Genomic DNA, 9,953 nt, shown 5'->3' with positions numbered 1-9,953 from the left:
TTGCTCGGTTCTGTACCAGTGCAGACGTGTCAAACAGTGAATGGCTGTACCTCTATTGTATCCGTGCTCAATGAATGAAATCGGTAACAAATGAATATATGTCTAGTTATACGAAAAACGAATGGTTTATCAACTCATCTTCATTTGCAGATTTAGAGGCAGCTTCGATATTCGTTTTACAGACGGGTTTTTTTTTTTTGAATATGGGTCACACACATGCCACAGCAACAAAACATCTCTAGAGATGAGGCTATAGATCACCTTTCCATCCTGCAGGTTTTCCTCCCAAAGCCTACGGCACCAACGGCGACCCCTGCTGGCCGGGAGAGCAAAAGCTTACAGCACCTGGTATTCCCAGGCGGACTCCCATCCAAGTACTAACCAGGCCCGACCCTGCTTAGCTTCCGAGATCAGACGAGATCAGGCTTGTTCAGGGTGGTGTGGCCGTAAGAGAAAGCCCGGGCGCCTGACTCGCTACTTGAAGCTGTGTGTGGCGGGGGCTCCGTGCCCCCCGAGCGGGACTGAAGGATCGTTCGTGTGCAACTCTTTGGAAAGGAGCTGCTTTCCAAATCGCATTGCGTGCCTGGATGTTGGCGAATGCGCTCCCTTGTGTTGGCTCGTCCCGCACTGGAGGAGGACAAACAATCTGCACGGAGGAGCACCAGGCAAGTCTTCACCAGACAAAAACCTCCAGTGCACAGCACTCTGGAAACATTTCGGGGCTTTCGCGTGTTTATTTCAGCACGTAAAGCGCACCGGTCCAACACGTCGGCCGGGCGCGCGGCGCCTCCGCCCTCTTGTGGCCTTGCGCCGTCAGAGCAAGAGGCTCCTTCTCGCTGCCCTTCCGCTGTGTTGCAGGGCCCCGAGAGGGAACCCGGAGCGCGCACTTTGTGGGGGGCGGGGGACCGCGTTCGCGCTCTTCCCCCGGTCTCTTGCGCGAGTACTAAATCTCACGGACAGGGGGGCCTCGTCATTGATTGTTACAGGTGAGACGGGGATTAGGAGGAGACCCCGACTGATGGGTAAAGGGGAGCACTAACACCAGAGGGACACCCCCGGCGTCTCTTTTTGAGAGACGCCCTGGGGTTTCCTAATGGCCAAGGAGGGTCGGGACCTCGGTTTGACGCCTCCCCCGAAGGACGGCGCCTGTTTGTGCAGCAGAGTGTCGCCATCAGGAGGCTGGGGCGTAAGAGAGCCACACAGCCCGCAGGGTGAACGCTCCCTACTGGTCCCAGTCACACCTCTTGCAGGAGCAGCAGCAACCGGAGGTTTTCCGGGGTGGAATCTCCCATCCGGGTGCCGGCCAGGCTCACACCTGCTGGGCTGCCCCGGGGGTGAGCCCAGTCGAGAGTCGCAGGGCCAGATCTAGTCACCGGGGAGAAACGATACAAGTGAAGGATTGCTCGGCTCTCGGCACTTGAAAAGACCGACAAATGTCTCGTTCCCGCCGGAGCTGAATGTACCCGCATGTGTGGTGTCGTCTTCTTCCCCCGCCCCGCTGTGTTTGCTGTATTGTCTCTGAAGCCTCCCCCCCCGAGACGAGACGGGCTGTTCCTGTGCCCCAATTAACACTTTACAGGTGCCATTCCCCGGCATTGTGGCCATTGTCGGTGCTCACACGCGATAAGATAAGGCGGAGGAGAGCAGGGCATGCCCAGCGGCAGACATTCAAGGAGGGGGCAGTGCGAGGTGAGGTGAGGTGCGACACGCCGGAGCCCCGATGCAGCTAATGCGGAGCACTTGTTGGACTGGCATCGAAAGGACGTGTGCGCACGGAGCGAGCCTTCCCTGCGGCTCGCTCCGTACCCTAAAGGTACCAAAAGTCCACTAGTATAAGCATTAAGTCACTGTCACTGTCACCCCTGTTACAATGTGATTGCTACATATCTTCATTTCTTTGGTTTTTATCCAGTGTGTTGAAGTATTTCACAACACTACCTGTAGCCCGTCTGGAAATAAATCCTCATTCTGATTATTGACCTGGGCATGTACCAATAAATCACTGAGCATATATATATATCACTGTGTTGAAGCTAGAGACCTTTATGTAATATTATGATGCTAAAATGTCATTTTCACATATATTAATGTAATAAATGATTGCTTATGCTTTATAAACAAATCTAATTAAAATAAAAGCTTACGTTTTGTATTTATCTTGTACCATAGAACATGATTTTCTTTGTATTTCAAGCCCATAAAGTGTCCAAATGACACACTACATGATATAAGGAAGATTATCACATGCATATCGGTATTATCTTTCTTATGAAAATGCATTCCTTTCATTACCTTTTACTTTTTAAAATGAACTCAAATTGTGTATAATGTAATAATTTAAGTAGAATAGATTCTAATAATATAATGATCCAGTGTGTTGCACTACTTCACTGCTTCACTGCTCTATGCCGTCTGGAAATAAATCCTCAGACTGCTTACTGCCCTGGGCTTGTACCAATAAATTACAGGAGCACATCTATATATCACTGCGTTGAAGCAGGAGACACACAATCACTGTAAACACATCCTAAATACAGTGTTCCAGCACCTTTGACCTCATCCAGAACGTATCATTTCTTGAAAGGGATTGCTGTCCGAATGCACATCTGAATCCCAAACAGAATCTCTAGTAAAATACGATCATTTGTGAAACAGGTAAATGACCGTCTCAGGGGCCCATTCCTCATTCTCAAGACACATCTATGCAGTACGTACACCATGCATTGAGCAATAGGGATTAAAGACACCACAGGTAAGGTTAGAAGTCATTCTGACTATATTCTAAAATATTGGACTCATATTCTTATGATGGCAGTCACTTATGATAGTGACAGAGACGCTGTGTTGCAAAAGGGCGCTGTCTTTAGGATGAAATGTAAAACAGAGGTCACAGCGAGCTGAAAAACACGTTTTGAAAAGTGTGCTTTTCCTGCCCCAGAAGTTAAATGGGGGTGACCAAAGTTGCCCAAACGTGTTTATTTCTGCTGAAAAACCCGTTTTGACAACTTCTGCACAGTGGGGTTAAGGGCTGACTCAGTGGGCTCTAATGAGCCAGGCAGTTACATTGGGATTCCAAGGTTTGAAAAAACACGTTTATTTCGAGCTGAAAAACAAGTTTTGAAAAGTGTGCTTTTCCTGCCCCAGAAGTTAATTGGGGGTGCCCAAACATGTTTATTTCTCTGTCACTATGCTGGGGCATTGGGACCCGCACAGACCTCAGGGTGAATGCCCCCCCGCCGGCACCATTAACACCGCTTCCAGCTGGAAACTTTGTTTTTCCCTGTAGCTCACCCTTATCCGGGTACTGACCTGGCTCACACCTGCTTAGCTTCAGTGGGTTTTCAGTTGCGAGTTGCAAGGGGATGCAAGTGATGGAGCCGCTCGCTGCAAAAGCCGCTGTATTGGCCGGGAATCGAACCCGAGCCTCCCGCGTGGCAGGCGAGAATTCTACCACTGAACCACCAATGCTCAGTGCCTGGGCCTTCAAAAAAGACGCTTTTTTGGTGCTCTGTGCAAAACGCGTCGACATCTGCTTCCAGCTGCAAAATGCCATTCGCGGACGCTGAAGAACTTATTTCCAAGGCAGCGGGTACAAGCGATTGGGTGTTTTAAAACCACCAGGAACACCAAACAGGCACGCTTCTTTGCTTGCGCCGAAACACAAAGACAGGAGGTGGACAACGTAGTCGGCAGGATTCGAACCTCTTTCTGTCTATTATATACTAAATATTCTCGTCTGTCTCTTGTTTGTATAGAACTGAATGTCCCTGACAATGTACTGTTAGTTTTAATTGAAGAACGGCATTTGTGTTCAAATATATCAGACAAGTTTACGTAACTGCTCATGCGACACTCAGTTGTAATTAGTCAAGAAATAAAGTCGAACAACAGCTGCGGGTTTGATTCTGAACGTATCAGATTGCAGCACCTTTTACTTCAATTGACAGATGATAGAGATTCGAAGAGAGATCCTTCAGACCAGCAAGCAAACCCACGGCTATTTCGGTTTTATATCTAGGCAACGTTGGTGTCTGCAATAGCATACATGAAAGCGTGATGCAATTTCTGTGGCTACATTTGTTGCACGTCATGCACAGTAAGAGTGTTTCTAACACCAAATAAAAAGTCAACAATTAGCGATCACGCCTTCTCCTCAGTTAACCCACTGAAACCCTTGCTGTTAACAGTTCTTTAATGCGTGCTTTACGAGCACCTACATATTGTGTCGGTTCTTTCAGTTTTATTCTTTAGGTTTTCAAAGGCATAAGTAGAACACCAGAGGTGCGAACGCAAGATGTGTGGTTATCTGAAGAACTCATTTCCATGGCAGTGGGGCCAAGCAATTCAGCGTTTTTATAGTACCAGGAAAGGAGAAGCAGCACTTCGCCTTTGCCGCACAGGCACAAGGAGACGTGCGGCAGATGCCGTAGTCGGCAGGATTCGAACCTGCGCGGGGAGTCCCCAATGGATTTCGAGTCCATCGCCTTAACCACTCGGCCACGACTACAGCGAGTTCGCCATCGCCGCATTCCTCCTTTAATCTAACACGGCGTGCGACGTGGCTGCGGAAACCTTTTCAAAGTCACTCTCCGTTAAAAAAAATAAATACCTTTGACAAAATACGTGCCGGCAGACAGACACGCCTCAGAGGGTTTAAGGCTGGCTTCACGTTCAAATGATAAAGTCTCCCCGTCCGGATGTCAAAATGCAGCTGAAAAGTATTGCATGTTCATGTGTATTGCATGTGAAAGTATTGCATAATTGTGTCTGAAAATGAGCAATGGGCACCTGAGAGACTCATTTGCCTGTTTCACAAATGATCATATTTGACTAGAGATTCTGTTTGGGATTCAGTTGTGCATTCTGACAGCAATCCCTTTCAAAAAATGATACATTCTGGATGAGGTCAAAGGTGCAGGAACACTGTATTTAGGATGTGTTTGCACTTATTCTGTGTCTCTAGCTTCAACACAGTGATATATATATATATATGCTCAGTGATTTTTTGGTACATGCCCAGGGCAATAATCATTATGAGGATTTATTTCCAGATGTGCTAGGGGTAGTGTTGTGAAATACTTCAACACACTGGATTGCAGGTTTAGACCCCCTGCACTCTTACTCCTTAAAAACCTGAAGCGTCTGGCGTCTTGCCGACGTCGAAAACCCCCCTCAGGCTGTACTCGTACTCGGCTAACTGCTGTGGAACCCTGCGTGAGCAGCCGCTGCGCCACAGTGACGGCTGGCGACCCACGGATGCCCCACTATCGGCCGGCTCCAGCCCCGGCTGGTCCTCTAGAGCCTCCCCACACGGCTCCTCCTCCCGGGTCGGTAGGGGGCCAGGCGGTCTCGGTGCAGGACCACCACTCTCCCCCGTGTTTGCAACCGGACATGGTAGCAGACCTCGCCCACCACCCAGAGTACCTCAGCGGGCCCCTCCCATGACGGCGCCAGCTTAGGGCTGAGGCATTTGCGGCGGCACGGGTTGTACACCCAAACCGAGTCCCCGGGCTGGAAGGCAGGCCCCCTGCAGCGCAGGTCGTAGTGCCGCTTCTACCGGACCCCCGCCTGTGTCAAGTGGGTCCGTGCAAAGCTGTGCACCTGCTGCATCCGCTGCCGCAGGTCCCACTCGTAGTCCGGTCCAGCCAGCGGTGCCGACCCGTCTCCGGGCAGCCGGCCGGAGACCAGGTCCACCGGGGTTCACATTTCCCGGCCCAGCATGAGCGAGGCCGGGGTGCACCCGGTGGATTCCTGGACCGCGGTCCGATACGCCCAGAGCGCAAGGGGGAGGTGGCGGTCCCAGTCCCGTTGGTGCCGGGACACCAGGGTGGCCAGCTGGGTGGTGAGGGTACGATTAAACCGCTCCACCAACCCGTTGCTCTGGGGATGCAACGGTGTGGTCCGCGTCTTGTGATCCCCAGGCGCTGGCACACTCTGGCGAAGACCTGGGACTCGACGTTACGCCCCTGGTCACTATGTAACTCCTCCGGCACCCCCAGCCTGGCAAACATCCCCTCCAGCAGTGCATCGGCCACCATGGGGGCACTCTAGTCCGGTAGGGCGAAGGCCTCCAGCCACTTCATAAAATAATCCATGGCCACCAAGACGTAGAGGTTCCCGGCCTCGGTGCGCGGAAACGGGCCCAAAACGTCCACCCACACCCGCTCCATAGGAGCCCCCGCCTGGTGTTGTTGGAGGGGGGCCCGAGACCGCTCGGGGGGACCCTTCTGCGCCACGCACACTGCACACGTTCGGCAGTACCGCTCCACGTCCCGGTGGCAAAGACCCCAATAAAAATGGCCTCGGAGGCGCTGCAGGGTATTTTTACCGCCGAAGTGCCCCACGCCCGGCTGGCCATGCACTGCTCGGAACACCGCCCCGCGGAGCGACCAAGGCAACATCAGCTGCCACCGTACCTCGCCACTGGAGGGTACCCGCCACCCCCGGCACAGCACCCCGTCCTTTACCTCCAAGGCCTCCCACAGGATGCACAGGGCCTTGACAGACTTTGGGTGTGGGGCGAGCTTCTCTCGCTTAGGCCGCACTCCGGCTACCACTCCCAGCATGCCCAGCGGTACTACGAGTGCCTGGGGGCGCTTCCTCCTCACCACCAGGCGAGGGCGTTACAATACATAGAATATGCATGTAAAACGAACAGATCTTATCGAGAGGGTTATCAGAATACAAAAGGTATATATTCAGTCAGTTACAAAGTGTTACACATATCAAGAGGACATACGTTCAGTATATCATTCATTTAGACCATTTCATAAATGAACCTGGTTATAACTTCTACATTAGATACTGAAAACAAGTACATAACTCTTAGGAATTAAATTGATATCAACTGGTTGGGATAACAATTGAATTCTCGAGCAGTAATGCAGTGAAGTTGAATACTCATCCAATCTCTGGGGATTCAGATCTCCTGCGGGCACAAAGAAACAGTTGCAGGCTTGTTGTTGTCCAATCCACGCTCTCTGTCTAGGTGCCAGGCTGTGCTGTGCGGGTTGCGACAGTGCGCTGCTGATGCTCACTGACCGGCTAGTTAGTGTTGGCTTTAACTAGCAAAGTTTGTGCACAGGAGAAAAGATGACTGTGGGTCCCAGCAAGTCAAGAAGAAGACCGGTTCGTTCCTGATGAAGAGCTAGTTCTGAATAGTGATTCAACTGTCCACAGTTCCGACCTGTTCTCGAGGCCTGCTGCTGGTGCTAACCTCGGGTGGATCCTCTGGTTATTCTCTGGCAACCTCCGCTCTAGACCCTTAGAACAAAGGAAAGTTCTGGCACTCGGACACACTGGCCGTTCCGTGGTTGTCCGGGCTGAGTCTCAGGATGGTCAGGAGGCGCGCTGTGAGAATGTCCTGCCCTTGAGAGCCTTCTGCTCCTGGGCTGTCCTGCCCTTGAATTCTCCTTTGAATTCCCTTTAGAAAACTCCACAGAATTCTCTACTGAATTCCCACTGAATCTCTCAGGCTCTCTGTGTTGCCTGTTTTTACCTGGAGGAACTTCAGCTCGTTGATTGGCTGAAAGTTCCATGGGCATCAGAGTCCCATGTGGGTTACTCGGCCCTACCAGTCCCTGATTGGTTGATCAAGGTGAGATATGAGTCACTTACTCCTGACACTTAGGAATGCAGTCCAGATGTCCATCTGGCACTCCCTAGACAGATAGGCACCAATGGATGACCATTGATCATGATAGCCAGGCTTAGCTAAGTGCATCCCCCTTTGGGAGCTGTCCCTTATCAAGGGAAACCTTAAATCAGCCTGCATGAATAGTTTCTCTGTGGCTGCACCACAGAGATGAACAGAGAGATAAGGCCTAATTTGGGAAAGCTCAGAAACACTTAATTCTTTCTTATTAATAAGCATCGCCGCTACACCGCCCAAAGCACTTCTAAAACAGGAGATTCGCGTTTGGGAATGCGCCCTGCCCTACAAATAAAACAGGTCTACGGGTCTGAAACCTGCTCCACGGAAAACAGCTCTGTTGCACTTTTGATCAAAGGGAGATTCGCTGTTCTTACTTTTTGATGACATAACACCCAAAGGGGCTTCTTTGGAGCTGGATTCCAACCAGCATCCTTAAGTTTCTTGGCAGTATCCTTTACAGTCCTCTGTTCGGTCGACAAGGGACTGAAGGGGGCAGCTTTCCTCACACATACAGTGCAATGTACTGTAGTGTTCCCGTTCATCGAATTCGCAGTTCTGCATCAGACCTCTAACTCGTTTCCTTAGCTTGGATTTAAGCCACGAAGCAGGCTTCTACTGTATAAACGTCTAGGGGAATCACAAACTATTTGAGAGGCCATCATCCCAGGGGGAACTGACAAAGTCTATCCCTAAACACCTAGCGCAGTCTCTCGAGAGACTGTCAAAAATCGCTTTCTCCGTTTGCGTTGCAAGTAAGTGAAAACGCGGTCTCAACCCAGAGCCACTTGGCAGCAGCGGCACGTAAATACTGTCACTGCTCGATACCAACGTTAGCCTATTATACCATGTTCAGCCACCGCTAGAAAATGTACGGCTCTAGAACCGGAGCAAACAACAGGATGGCCAACGTCAAACATGGAGAGCGACGAGAAAGGGATTCGAGCCAATGCGTGCAGAGCACAATGGATCAGCAGTCCATCTCCTTAACCACTCGGCCACCTCGTCAAGGAAGCTAGGCTGTCCGGACATGGCTTGGTGCACTCCAGATGATCTTTTTCTTTTTTTTCCCTCGTACTCGAGGGTCATTTTCCTGTTCCACATGCGATTTCAACATTTTCCTTGGGAGATGTCAAGCCAGCAAGCCACTGCTGTGGTTCAGTGGCCAGTGTGCAGTTCAGTGGCCCTGTTGTACACAGAAAGCACATTGAGCTCCTTGGACATGAAAAGTTCCAGATAAAAGCCATATGTCATCCTTTCTCTTGGTGTCGATGTTGCTATTGTATGTAAAGGTGGCAACTTGCTCCGCGAGCAGGCGGAGCACACACCGAATGCAGATGTGTCTGAGTGGTGTGTCCAAGTGGCTGCAAAAGGACAGTGCTCCCGGGGTGCCGTGGCTTAGTTGGTTAAAGCACTTGTCTAGTAAACAGGAGACCCTGGGTCTGAATCCCAGTGGTGCCTTTTTTGTTCCGTCTTCTCGAACAGAACGGGTCATTATGGACAACCACCTACGGCTAGACTTAATTAAATGCAAGCATTCATTTCCTGTCTTTAACGCGACTTGTTTTTCTTAAAATGGATGCAACTTGCAAAACATGAAATACAAATCTTGCTAATCTGCGCTCGCGGCTGGCAAAAAAAAAAAGAAGTCAGCAATGTTTTTTTCTTTAACCTTAACCCTGCTAATGGAGAAGAGTTAAACGACCGAGTCTATGCAGCTTAAACGGTCCGCACGTCGGGTTCTTAGCTGAAAGGGTGGTAAATCACACTCACCCCAGTCCTTAATCTTTTAAAGAGGATACAAAATTGAACCTAGTCGCCACATCACATACATCCTGTTCAACGATAAATAGGTAACATCTGTAGTGTGCTCTCTGAAGGCACTAGTTCTGTAGGATTTGGGATTTACTGGGACAATTATTCATTGTAGCAGTAAATCACAAAATGATTCTTTTAATGGCTTTAGAATCCAACCTTGCGATATAACTCAAACAACGCACACACACAGGTACTAATACATGAGGATACATTTATTAATACATAGAATATGCATGTAAACCTAACAGATCTTATCGAGAGGGTTATCAGAATACAAAAGGTATATATTCAGTCAGTTACAAAGAGTTACATATATCAAGAGGACATACGTTCAGTATATCATTCATTTAGACCGTTTCGTAAATGAACTTGGTTATAACTTCTACACTAGATACTCAAAACAAGTACATAACTCTTAGGAATTAAATTGATATCAAATGGTTGGGATAACAATTGAATTCTCGAGCTGTCATGCAGTGAAGTT

The 9,953-nt window shown here is 49.7% G+C and overlaps 3 non-coding genes across 3 annotated transcripts; all 3 read right to left on the bottom strand.

The window, feature by feature from the left end:
• Positions 1 to 333: 333 nt before the first annotated feature.
• LOC138230991 (5S ribosomal RNA) lies at positions 334 to 452 on the bottom strand. Its single transcript, XR_011186576.1, has one exon. It is a non-coding gene; the product is annotated as a 5S ribosomal RNA (ribosomal RNA).
• Positions 453 to 3,397: 2,945 nt separating this feature from the next.
• trnag-gcc (transfer RNA glycine (anticodon GCC)) lies at positions 3,398 to 3,468 on the bottom strand. Its single transcript has one exon. It is a non-coding gene; the product is annotated as a tRNA-Gly (tRNA).
• Positions 3,469 to 4,425: 957 nt separating this feature from the next.
• On the bottom strand, positions 4,426 to 4,507 carry trnas-cga (transfer RNA serine (anticodon CGA)). The gene has a single exon. It is a non-coding gene; the product is annotated as a tRNA-Ser (tRNA).
• Between the last annotated feature and the right edge of the window lie 5,446 nt (positions 4,508 to 9,953).

This window comes from Lepisosteus oculatus, unplaced genomic scaffold, assembly GCF_040954835.1.
Source record: "Lepisosteus oculatus isolate fLepOcu1 unplaced genomic scaffold, fLepOcu1.hap2 HAP2_SCAFFOLD_52, whole genome shotgun sequence".
Lineage (NCBI taxonomy): Eukaryota > Metazoa > Chordata > Actinopteri > Semionotiformes > Lepisosteidae > Lepisosteus > Lepisosteus oculatus.
This window is presented reverse-complemented; position numbering and strand designations above follow the sequence as displayed.